Below are 13,871 nucleotides of genomic sequence, written 5' to 3' on the forward strand. Positions count from 1 at the left end.
AACAAGTTTTATTCTTATATTTTAATAGAGGTATGCAATGTTCTTCAATCACATTCTCCCCACCCAACTCTCATTTTGTTCCCCCTCCTGCTGGTTCCCATTTTATACTCCTATCATTTATTTTTTAAGTTCTAGATTTTGCATATGAGAGAGAAGAACATGCAATATTTGTCTTTCTCTCTCTGACTTGTTTCACTTAATGATCTTCAGTCCCATTCATTTTCCTGCAAAAGACATAATTTCATTCTTCTTTAGAGCTGAATATTGTATATATTTACCACACTGTTTTTTCATTCCTTAATTGATAGGCACATGAGTTAATTCCATAGTTTAGCTATTGTGAATAGTGCTGTTACAAACATAGATATGCAAGTGTCTCTATTATACCCATACTTACATTACTTCGGGTATATGCCCAAGAGTGTTATAGCAGGATCACAGGATGATTCTATTTTTAGTCTTTTGAGGGACCTTCATACTGACTTCCATAGTTATTGCAGTATGTATTAGGGTTGCTTTATTAGAAAACTGCAATATAATTAAGTGCAATGGAGACTAAAAGCTTATCCCTGTGGTGCCTACACATTCTGCCCTCCAAGCCAGTATGATAAATATAAAAGTGTGTATGGACTGGGTAGGAACTAATTGATGTATTAGAGTTCTGTCATTATGACAAATACCCAAGATAATTTGCTTATAAAGAGGAAAGATTTATTTAGCTGATAGTTTTGGAGGTTTAAGTCCATTGTCACTTGGCTTCATTGATTTGTGTTTGCTGTAGCACATTATGGCAGAAGCACATAGAACAAAACTGCTTTCTTCGTGGTCAGGAAGCAAAAGAGAGACAATGGCTAGGGTTTCACAATCCCTTTCCAGAGCATACCACCAATGATCTGAAGACCTCCCACTACCCACCCTCTTAAAGATTCTGGCACTTCTAAATAGCACCTTAGGATGGGGCCAAACCTTTAACACATGGGCCTTTGGCAGACATTCCAGATACAAATGGTAGCACTTTAATTTGGCAATATTCTATAAATCTCAAATCTTCTCACCATATTTAAAATTTATTTCTTTGTTCTTATTTAACTTATCATTTAGTTGGGATTAGATGATATTACTTAGTTTAAAAATACTGAAAGGTAAAGTGAGTAATATGGATAACAAGTTTCATAAACATACAAGACAGAAAGAACTCAGTTGCAGTGAATGGACAGAGAGACATTGAAATGAGAATAGCTTTTATCTGGGACATGAAGGATAAATAGCATCTAGATATAACATAGACAGTAGGCTTTCTAGAGGTCCTCTAGGTATGGCTGAGAATTTCTCTTGAGACAGTGCCCTGCACAAGGTTAAGTGGATAAAGTTGTATGATTTTTGTCACTTTTAGTTTGATAACCAAATGATTATAGAAGAGTGGAATTCAGTGAGACTATAGTTAAGCATGCTGCTTTATAGAAAATGCAAAAATAAATTTTAATGCTTATTTCTGGTTCCAAAACAAATATGGAGTTATATATGATCATGGCTCTTTGGACCACTGAGTTTCTTTAATTTATAGCATCCCATTTTAGCAGAGAGGTCCTGAGGAGAAATCTGTATAACCTTCTCTCACATAGTATTAGTAATTTCTTGAATTCATTCTAAGAGTATCATCCAAATATCTGATGACAAAAATCTCTTTAAATTCATCTATTCATATTATATGCTTTATATTATTACACATTCATAATCCCAATTGGTATTCATTGACTTTTGCTCACCTTGCTTACTTTTTTCGTGCAGAAAAATCAGCTTTCTGCTCAATAGAAGAAGCATGAACTAGAAGCAGGGAGTTAATGCCATAGCAGATAGATTTTGCTTCCTTTGGTTTAGTGCCCTTGATTCCTGTTGTTTTGTTAGAAGCTTGAAGAAAATAGATCTTTCCTCTTGTGCCAAGTATTCAGAACCAATGCCTTAATCACCATATTCAGAACTCTATCTGGAATGGGAAAGCAGACAGGAGGATGACATTCTTCAACATCTATTGTAGCCCTTTAACTTTCAATCTGGATACAAAAAGAGAATGGGACAGTGTTTTGTTCATTAATTGACATCTGTCCCCAAACATTGTTCTTCTCAACATATACTGGCATTACCTTCCCCTTTTCCATAACTTTCTCCTCCTCTAGTTCTTTCTTTATACCTCCACCATGACTGTTGTATAGTCACTGACTACTGAATTGTGTTAGGCATCTAGAGATAAAAGATGTCCTAAGACTTAGTCTTGTCCTCCCTTTAAAGAGTATTGATCCATGGTGGGAGACAGGGTACATAAAATATATATCTATTTCAAAACTAGGTGACTAATTTAAGCATTACACTCAACGCATCAGAAGGCAAATGACTGACTGATTGCTGTGGCTGTTGAGATGGTTTTATCTCACACCCAGTGCTATCTAATGGCATAGAACATCATTTTCTTTTCATGTTATCAGTTTGCTTTTCCTTCAGGAAGACTTTCCTTACTTCAATTTCCTGTCCAGTCTTTTTTTTTTTTTTTTTTTTGAAATTTTCTATCTTTTTATTTATTTTTTATTTTACATCTTTTTTTTTCATTTTTCTTTTATTATTCATATGTGCATACAAGGCTTGGTTCATTTCTCCCCCCTGCCCCAACCCCCTCCCTTACCACCCACTCCGCCCCCTCCCGCTCCCCCACCCAATACCCAGCAGAAACTATTTTGCCCTTATCTCTAATTTTGTTGTAGAGAGAGTATAAGCAATAATAGGAAGGAACAAGGGGTTTTGCTGGTTGAGATAAGGATAGCTATACAGGGCATTGACTCACATTGATTTCCTGTGCGTGGGTGTTACCTTCTAGGTTAATTCTTTTTGATCTAACCTTTTCTCTAGTACCAGTTCCCCTTTTCCTATTGGCCTCAGTTGCTTTAAGGTATCTGCTTTAGTTTCTCTGCGTTAAGGGCAACAAATGCTAGCTAGTTTTTTAGGTGTCTTACCTATCCTCACCCCTCCCTTGTGTGCTCTCGCTTTTATCATGTGCTCATAGTCCAATCCCCTTGTTGTGTTTGCCCTTGATCTAATGTCCACATATGAGGGAGAACATACGATTTTTGGTCTTTTGGGCCAGGCTAACCTCACTCAGAATGATGTTCTCCAATTCCATCCATTTACCAGCGAATGATAACATTTCGTTCTTCTTCATGGCTGCATAAAATTCCATTGTGTATAGATACCACATTTTCTTAATCCATTCGTCAGTGGTGGGGCATCTTGGCTGTTTCCATAACTTGGCTATTGTGAATAGTGCCGCAATAAACATGGATGTGCAGGTGCCTCTGGAGTAACAGTCTTTTGGGTATATCCCCAAGAGTGGTATTGCTGGATCAAATGGTAGATCGATGTCCAGCTTTTTAAGTAGCCTCCAAATTTTTTTCCAGAGTGGTTGTACTAGTCTACATTCCCACCAACAGTGTAAGAGGGTTCCTTTTTCCCTGCATCCTCGCCAACACCTGTTGTTGGTGGTGTTGCTGATGATAGCTGTTCTAACAGGGGTGAGGTGGAATCTTAGCGTGGTTTTAATTTGCATTTCCTTTATTGCTAGAGATGGTGAGCATTTTTTCATGTGTTTTCTGGCCATTTGAATTTCTTCTTTTGAGAAAGTTCTGTTTAGTACACTTGCCCATTTCTTTATTGGTTCATTAGTTTTGGGAGAATTTAGTTTTTTAAGTTCCCTGTATATTCTGGTTATCAGTCCTTTGTCTGATGTATAATTGGCAAATATTTTCTCCCACTCTGTGGGTGTTCTCTTCAGTTTAGAGACCATTTCTTTTGATGAACAGAAGCTTTTTAGTTTTATGAGGTCCCATTTATCTATGCTATCTCTTAGTTGCTGTGCTGCTGGGGTTTCATTGAGAAAGTTCTTACCTATACCTACTAACTCCAGAGTATTTCCTACTCTTTCTTGTATCAACTTAAGAGTTTGGGGTCTGATATTAAGATCCTTGATCCATTTTGAGTTAATCTTGGTATAGGGTGATATACATGGATCTAGTTTCAGTTTTTTGCAGACTGCTAACCAGTTTTCCCATCAGTTTTTGTGGAAGAGGCTGCTATTTCTCCATCGTATATTTTTAGGTCCTTTGTCAAAGACAAGTTGGTTATAGTTGTCTGGCTTCATATCTGGGTCCTCTATTCTGTTCCACTGGTCTTCATGTCTGTTTTTGTGCCAGTACCATGCTGTTTTTATTGTTATTGCTTTGTAATATAGTTTGAAGTCAGGTATTGTGATACCTCCAGCATTGTTCTTTTGACTGAGTATTGCCTTGGCTATTCGTGGCCTCTTGTGTTTCCATATAAATTTAACAGTAGATTTTTCAATCTCTTTAATGAATGTCATTGGAATTTTGATGGGAATTGCATTAAACATGTAGATTACTTTGGGGAGTATTGACATTTTTACTATGTTGATTCTACCAATCCATGAGCATGGGAGATCTCTCCACTTTCTATAGTCTTCCTCAATCTCTTTCTTCAGAAGTGTATAGTTTTCCTTGTAGAGGTCTTTCACATCTTTTGTTAGGTTTACACCTAGGTATTTGATTTTTTTGAGGCTATTGTAAATGGAATTGTTTTCATACATTCTTTTTCCGTTTGCTCATTGTTAGTGTATAGAAATGCTAATGATTTTTCTATGTTGATTTTATATCCTGCTACCTTGCTATAGCTATTGATGATGTCTAGAAGCTTCTGAGTAGAGTTTTTTGGGTCTTTAATGTATAGGATCATGTCGTCTGCAAATGGGGATATTTTGACAGTTTCTTTACCTATTTGTATTCCTTTTATTCCTTCTTCTTGCCTAATTGCTCTGGCTAGGAATTCCAGTACTATGTTGAATAGTCCTGTCTTTTAAGCCATCCTTCTATGTACTCTTATAACACAATGGGAAAACCCTTATGAAAATTATTACCTTGTCTCAATGTGCTTATCTTTCCAAATAAATAATAATGTACTCAACAACAGAAAAAATGATTTGTGCCTGATCCTATCCCTAGTACAAAGTCTCAGACTGGAAGTCACTCAATAAAGTGTGTTTTAGTAAAGAATGTTTTTGGATGAAGGAAAGATTTCTTTAAATTGTGGCCTTATATAGAAAGATGAACAGTGGATATTTAGGAGGAAGTTTATACATAGACAAGAAGGGAGGCATGACTTCTGAAGAGGGTGAAATAACTATATTCTTGGTGAAAATAATATTTATGACTATATATTTGTAAGAAATTTTACTCTGAAGTCATTAGACTTTGGTTCAAGTTGCAACTGACAATTAACAGGTACAGGTAGTCCTTTTACAAGTTATTTAAACTCTAAATCTGGTTTGAATAATTGTGATTAATAATAATATAAACCCAAAACATTTTGGAAAAGATTAAATCATAAAAAAATGCTTTAAAAGTGCTCTGTAAAGCATAGAGTGGCAAAATAAATTGTAGACCAACAAGTAAACAAAAAATCATCCTAAATTACATAGCCAGTGTATCACTGTCATCACTGCATACAAATTTGACTGACTGCAAAGTCCTATCCCTTGTATTGGTCTTCCAGCTTAAAACCTAAAAAAAATTACCTAAAAGGAATTACAATGTGTTCTTAAAATTTCTATAAGAACCAGATCATCAAACCAAGAGGCTCCATTTGCAATACAAATTTCTGGAGTACACATGCCAGAGCTGGAGCTCCAAGTGGCACCAGGACAACTGCTTTCCCTTTACAGTGATTAGGAGACAAAGCATGAATATCTTATATTTAAGTTTTTGCCAGTTTCAAAGAGCAAAGCCAAATGAGGAGAGACTTGGCGGGAGTCTGGCCTAAGCGAGAAGGATGAAGAGAAAGGCGCCAAAACTGCAATGTGATCATACCGATGGGTTCCTTTAATGCTGGGAGGGGCATGGTGATGGGTGCCAGGGCACATGAGACACTGTTCATTCCCTGTGTGCAAAAAATGGGAGCTCTCAGCCTCCAAACATCTGTGCTCTCCCAGCTTGCAGTCAAAACTGCTGCTGGATGGAAATTCAATTGTACACTGGGTCTGAGGGAAAGAAGGGCTACCTGTGCCAAGATCTCAGGCATCCTCACGCAGCAAATTGATGTGCCTTCTTTCACTTTTGAAAGAGTACCAAAATATGAAACAAAGTTTCTAAAATGTATCTTTCTATCTTCAAAATTATTTAAAATACAAAACAGCTATCGTTGGAAATTAGGAGGCAGAGAATTTGGAGAATGAATTAACTCCCAAATTCATATAAAGTGAGTAGGAACCAAACAGCATGATTTCCTGAGAAGCAGCCCACTCTGGATAAAATCAAAGGGTGGCATTGCATTCTGCCTTGGCACAAAGATCCATGGTAGGGCATGAGTTTTGCTGAAGGCACACTGGACAAGGCCATGTTAATGTGTGTTTCACAGGCAAGTGCTACAGAGGTTCAGATCAAGGAAAGTGAAAAAGGGTTGCAGGCAGCACTCATGGAACAAGACCTTAAGTGATGATCAAGGTGGAATAGAAAGAGGGAAAGCTTGAGAGACAACAGACATGGAAATAAATAGAGAAAGCCTCTAGAAGCCTTAAGAATTGGGCTTGGTATCCCTGGATACTTGCCTGCTTCTCTGTTCCTTGAGGTTGCACCTACTTCCTATAATAACCAGGGATTTTATTTGGAAATCCCAACTTTTGTCCCTTAGTTTGTACTTTTGAATTGACTTTGCACTCTTTAACCCTTATTTTTTCTTTCAGTCTATAGGGTAGAGTGAAAAATATGGAATATTGAACCTGAACTTCTGGTTTGATTTTGAACAGCTACTTCCATATTGATTTCTCTGAATTTCATTGTGTCATCTATAAAATTAAAACACATAAACCACCAACACATCAAACTCTGCTTTCTCCATATTTGTTTCCTCATATATAATAGAGAAATGCTCATATTGCCTAGCTTATCACCAAACTTTGTTGAGATAATTTCAATAAGTTGATAGAAATAAAAGTGCTTTGAAAACCGTGACATTACACACAAATTTGTACATCTACTCAACATTTTGGAATTCCATTAACTCTCTGTCTCTATATCTCCAACTGTTTTCTTCTTTCCCTAAAATATTGACTAATCCCCTTTATCTAGCCTGCTGTTAGCCTCATGTAAAATCTCAATGGGCACCATATCCTTGAAGTATTGCTGAGTAACTCAGAGCCAAGTGGTATCTCAGGATGGATTTTGGTGTGAAACTATGCTAATGATTGTCCTATCTTATCAGTCACCTGCTCATGTGTATTTTTCCTTTATTCTCTTTCTCAAAGAATGTTTTTATTTTTTTTGTACTATAATTTTTGTTCAATTTTTAAAATTTGTCTTCAATTTTATTTATTTTTATTGTTGTTCTGGGTGGGGGTACATTGTAGCATTAACAAAAGCTCTTACAAAGATAAAGGAGAGCACAGATGGGATAAATTTAAGTATGATATATTTAATCTGTATTTTCTAATGCTTTGTCTGCCTTGTTTCTTATGAAAGCTGGCCATTCTTTCCTTACCTAAGCATGGAGTTACCGGGATCTTGTGACCCATTATCTAGGTAATAGCTAAGGGAATGCCCTAACCTTGAAAGTAGGTTCTCTGTGAGGTCAGGGAGCAGAACTTCATTGTACTATGTGTCTGGCTGCTGGTTACAAATATTCATGCTTCCCAGATCAAGAGTACACAATTACTTGAGAGGGGATCTATAGCAATTTAGATTATTTTAGATTATCCACCACTTGCTGTTTTTTCACTCTGTCTTTTCTGCAGGTACCTTGATGTTGGTGACAGTTTACATTGACTTGCCAACTTGTCTGATACTATTGTGTTTTCTCTAGAAAACGGCTTGATTGCTAATGATGTAGATGTGATTTGTAGGATATCTCCAGAACAGAATATGGTTGAACCTAGAGAGGGAATAATCATTTTTGATTTGCAGAGTTCCATTCAGATATAAAAGAAAAATAACAAAAAACCCTGAACTTGCATAAATAGCTTCTGTGAGATGCTTGCTTTAGGGATAAAGACACTTGCATTGCCCAGAGATCAGATAGCTGAACTTTGATCCTTTCTCAAGTTACTGTTTAAAGGACTCATGACATATTGCTTGGAAGCTTGGCATCAGTGGTGCTGTGAATGCCTAGGGAGTCCAACTCATTGACTAACTGACCCAGAACCTCACCCTGGCAACAGCTGACACGTTCTGTTCCATTTGCATTCAGTTCTTTTCTGTTAAAAACATGGATTCCCTCTCTTTTTCAGACCAAACTGTTAATCTACACTGGGAGTTGTGTACCAGATTCATGAGCTTACAGAGGAGCCCATTGTCCTCTGGAACTGTGTGTATTAGAGACAAATTATGTACTGAAGTCAGTGTCCATGATACTCATCAGAAGTTATACCTACATTACATACTCAAGGTAAGAAGACCAAAAGGTCAAGTATTCCTGAGACTACTGTTCTGGAGTCATTGCTAACATGTCTGCTGTTAACCTCAGAAGTTTCCTGGCTTAGGAGATAAGTTATGGAATTCTCATTACTCTGTGTTCTCAACTGGAGAGCAAAAATGCCCAGATAGCAGTCTCTTTATAGGGTTCCTTGTGGAAATTTCCATACATCACCAGCTTCTACTGACACCAGGACTTCGTTCATTTCTTTCAGTAGAATGATGAAATTTAGTACCAATTGCTAAAATGAATTTCTCTTGTGCAGAGCATGTTAAAAAGCCTTAAAAATATGTGCAACTTATTTCAAATGCTTTTATGAATATGGTGAGACACAGAGAGCAAGTATATGCAAATGTAGAGAGATGCTAACAATTAGTGGTGCCAGGTGATAAGTATATAAGTGTTCATCATTCTGGTCTTTACTTTTTTTGATAATAGATCTGAAATTCTTGAAAATGAGAATAAGTTGAAGATTTGAGCACTTGCCTAGGAGTTAGAATGCACAAGTCTAGTCAGTGGATCCCGTGCTTCCTTTAAGTGGTTAAAAGAGACATTTCACCTCTGGATCATACACAGGGAGATGTCTATGATGATATTTATACTGATTGGTAGCAAGTTCCCCACTACCTTTTTTTGGTTACTTCACTCTCTGAATCCAGAGTTGATGGTATATATTCTGAAATGAAAAAAAAATTATTTCTGGTGAATTCTATTATAGATGCATGATCAGTTGTATTAACATAGTAAAATTTGAATATGAATTTTCCAAAATTTAACTTTCAACTTTTGCAATTTCAATAACTACCCTGTTCTTATGGAACATTATAACATAAAGTTAACATAAAGTAGGAGAGTGGGGTGATCTCACAATACTGTAGTTGTTTTCCTTATAATGAAAGAACAATCCACAGAACTTAGTATTGAAAAGAGTTGAATGTGATGAACTAAGGGGATGGGTTTGAATATAAATTGAACTTTACTCAAACTGTGAAGGGAATACTGTTGGCATTCTTCCAAAACATTTGTTCACCTCATATTTGATATTAATGAATATATAAATTTATGTACATTTTTACAGTTATCATTTTATGAAGTGTTCCGTGAAGTAATTATCAGTCTAACACCATACCCTCACTAATACTATTTAATAACAACAGTATCTGTCAGCTTATTTTCTTTAGCAAAGATCACAATGAATTATCAAGAAGTTTATTAGCCTTCAACATTCTGGCTGCATGGAAATATCTACATGATCTGACTTTGCAAATGGAAAAACTGAGACCAGAAGGGGTAATGAAGAACATTATCACAGGTCATTAATGTCCCAAAGGCAAGAAATCAATATCTGATGACAGGTGTCCTTCCTGTCCATAAGTAAAAAAATTAGATTAAGATAAATTAGAAAAGGTTACTCATTATATTAGTTTTAGCAATACTGTTTTATCCAAATGTTTGACATATTTGGAAACGGATATTGATTTATATTCTAACTCAATTTTGAAGTACAGCCAGGTTTCCATTGGTACAGTGCTGTTACTTTGTGGCACTTGGGCTTACTATGAAGCACGATCCCATTGCTGTTAGGAGGACCTTATTAAATTTAAAAATGTCTTGTTGGCTGGACTTATTTGAATTACAATTAGGGGAAATCAAGGAAAAGATATGTCAATAATTTGTACAGAATCATATGTTAAATACAAATATATCCTCTCTTTCTCTCTCTCAGCAAAGCAGTGTTTTTCCTTTGACCCTTATGATTCTCCTACCTTTTTAAAAATTGATTCATTCACACGTACATACATTGTTTGGGTCATTTCTCTCCCCTATCCTCCCCACCCTCTTCCCCCACCTCACATCCATCTCTAACTCCTTAACCATAGACAATACTTAATGTACTTTCTGTCACTATAGATTAGTTTTCATTCTCTAATTTTTTTTAATAAGTGGAATCAGCAGTATGCTTTTTTTGCTTGCTTGCTTTGGGTTGTTTTTCTTAGCATTAGTATTTTGAGATACACCAATATTTTTAAATGTATTAAGACCCCATTTCTTTTATTTCTCAATAACATTTCAGTATATAGATATACCACAATTTATCTATTCACTTACAGATGAACATTAAGGTTGACTTTGTTTGGGGCTATTATGAATTAAACCACTCTGAACATTCATATACAAATCTTCTTATAAATATATACTTTCTTTCCTCTTCAATAAATACTTTGGAGTGAAATAGCTGAGTTGTGTAGTAGGTATATACTTTTAAAGAAATTGCAGAACTGCTTTCCAAAGTGGTTATAGTAATCTACATATTCATGAGCAGTTTTTGAGGGTTCCAAACAATTCATATTCTTGTAGCACAAGACAGACCAGTCTTCTCAATTTTAGACATTCGATCATATTCCTTAGTGTCTAATTGTGATTTCAGTATACATTTCCCTAACAAATAATGATTTTGAGTATTTTTATTGCTTATTTGCCTTCTGTGTATTTCTTTGATGAGTGTCTCTTAAAATTGATTTTTTCACTGTTGGTTTTGTTCTCTCATTGTTATTTTTGAAATTTTTTATGTGTTCTGAATACAAGTCCTATATGAAATATGTGATAAGAAAATATTTCCCTATAGCCTTGTCTTTTTAGTATTTTACCATTGTCTTTCAAAGAATATAATAACATTAATGAATTCGCATTTGTCCTTTTTTCTTTTAAATGAGTGAGGCTTTTGATAATGTATCTAAGAATTTTTTGCCTAAACCTGGGTCACAGAGATCTCTCTCTTGTGTGTTCATTTAAAATTATGTAATTGGCTCACAATTAGGTCTGTTAGTGGTCAATTTTTTATAGATAGAGATATATGGATAAAAGTTCATATTTTTGTGTCTCGATAGCTAATGTTTCTAGCATTTTTTTTTCTGTGACAGTACTGGGATAGTAACTGAAGACTTCGCATTTCAAGGTAGGCACTCTCTCTCACTTTAGCCATATCCCCAGCTTTGTTTGATTTTTTTTGTAGTATTTGGACTTGAACTCAGGACCTTGTGCTTGCTAGGCAGGCTCTCTGCCACTTCAGCAACATCTACACCCCTTTTTGGTTTAGTTATTTCTCAGGTAGAGTTTTGTACTTTTTACCCAGACCAGCCTGGGACCACATTGCTCCTACCTAAGCCTCCTACATAGGTAGGATTACAGATATGAAGCACTACACTCAATTTATTTATTGACATGGAGTCTCGATGACTTGTTGCCCAGGATGGCCTGGAACCTCGATCCTCTCCATATCCACTTCCAAAACAGCTGAGATTATAGGTCAGGGCTATCACATCTGGGCCCCCTTTAACATTTTTAATTACTATCACTTCACCCTTTTAGAAACTCAAAGTCATCTGTATATGAATGTGTACTTTTATACTCTTTGTTCTTTTTCTATTAATTTATTTTTTCTGTATTGCCAATAACTTGCTTTCTTAAACACTGTACCTTTATAACTTTATTTTTCATAGGTTTTTTTTAAATTCATTTATTCATATGTGCATACATTGTTTGGGTCATTTCTCCCCCTTGCCCCCCACCCCCTTCACTTCTTGGAGAACCTGTTCTGCCTTATCTCTAATTTTGTTGACTAGACGGCATAAGCAATAATAAGAAAGACATAGTGTTTTTGCTAGTTGAGATAAGGATAGCTATACAGAGAGATTCCTAGCATTGCTTCCATGCACAAGTTCATTACAACACAAATTGATTCATCTCTACCAGATCTCTTCACTTCTTCCTGGTCACCTTCCCATATTGACCTCTCTTGCTTTAAGGTTACAGTATTAGCTCCTCTGTACTGGGCACATCAAACACTTTCATGTTTTGAGTTTTCTACCATTCCTATATCTCCCGTATGTGCTCTCCCCTTGTCAAGTGACCCAAATCCAACAACATTGATATATTTGCACTAGATCTAAAGTCCACATATGAGGAAGAACATATGATTTTTGGTTTTATGAGCCTGGATAACCTCGCTCAGAGTGATGTTCTCCAGTTCCATCCATTTACTTGAGAATGATAAGATTTCATTCGTCTTCATGGCTGAGTAAAACTCCATTGTGTATAAATTCCACATTTTCTTTTTTTTTTAAAAGATTGGGTTAGTTACTTTATTTTCTTTTATTATTCATATGTTCATACAAGGCTTGGTTCATTTCTCCCCCCTGCCCCCACCCCCTCCCTTACCACCCACTCCGCCCCCCCCCCCCCCCCCCCCCGCTCAATACCCAGCAGAAACTATTTTGCCCTTATTTCTAATTTTGTTGTAGAGAGAGTATAGGCAATAATAGGAAGGAACAAGGGTTTTTGCTGGTTGAGATAAGGATAGCTATACAGGGCATTGACTCACATTGATTTCCTGTGCGTGGGTGTTACCTTCTAGGTTAATTCTTTTTGATCTAACCTTTTCTCTAGTACCTGTTCCCCTTTTCCTATTGGCCTCAGTTGCTTTAAGGTATCTGCTTTAGTTTCTCTGCGTTAAGGGCAACAAATGCTAGCTAGTTTTTTAGGTGTCTTACCTATCCTCACCCCTCCCTTGTGTGCTCTCGCTTTTATCATGTGCTCATAGTCCAATCCCCTTGTTGTGTTTGCCCTTGATCTAATGTCCACATATGAGGGAGAACATACAATTTTTGGTTTTTTGAGCCAGGCTAACCTCACTCAGAATGATGTTCTCCAATTCCATCCATTTACCAGCGAATGATAACATTTCGTTCTTCTTCATGGCTGCATAAAATTCCATTATGTATAGTACCACATTTTCTTAATCCATTCGTCAGTGGTGGGGCATCTTGGCTGTTTCCATAACTTGGCTATTGTGAATAGTGCCACAATAAACATGGATGTGCAGGTGCCTCTGGAGTAACAGTCTTTTGGGTATATCCCCAAGAGAATACCACATTTTCTTAATCCATTTGTCTGTAGTGGGGCATCTTGGCTGTTTCCATAACTTGGCTATTGTGAATAGCACTGCAATAAACACGGGTGTGCAGGTGCTTTTGGAGTAACCTGTGTCGCATTCTTTGGGTATATCCCTAGGAGTGGGATTGCTGGATCATATGGCAGATCTATGTTTAAATTTTTAAGAACCCTCCATATTTCTTTCCAGAGTGGTTGCACTAGTTTTCATTCCCAGCAGCAGTGTATGAGGGTTCCTTTTTCCCCACATCCTCGCCAACACCTCTTATTGGTGGTGCTTTTGATGATAGCTATTTTCTAACAGGGGTGAGGTGGAATATTAATGTGGTTTTGATTTGCATTTCCTTTATGGCTATAGATGGTGAACATTTTTTCATGTGTTTTTTGGCCATTTGACTTTCTTT

The sequence above is a fragment of the Castor canadensis genome, chromosome 4 (genome assembly GCF_047511655.1).
Source record: "Castor canadensis chromosome 4, mCasCan1.hap1v2, whole genome shotgun sequence".
NCBI lineage: Eukaryota > Metazoa > Chordata > Mammalia > Rodentia > Castoridae > Castor > Castor canadensis.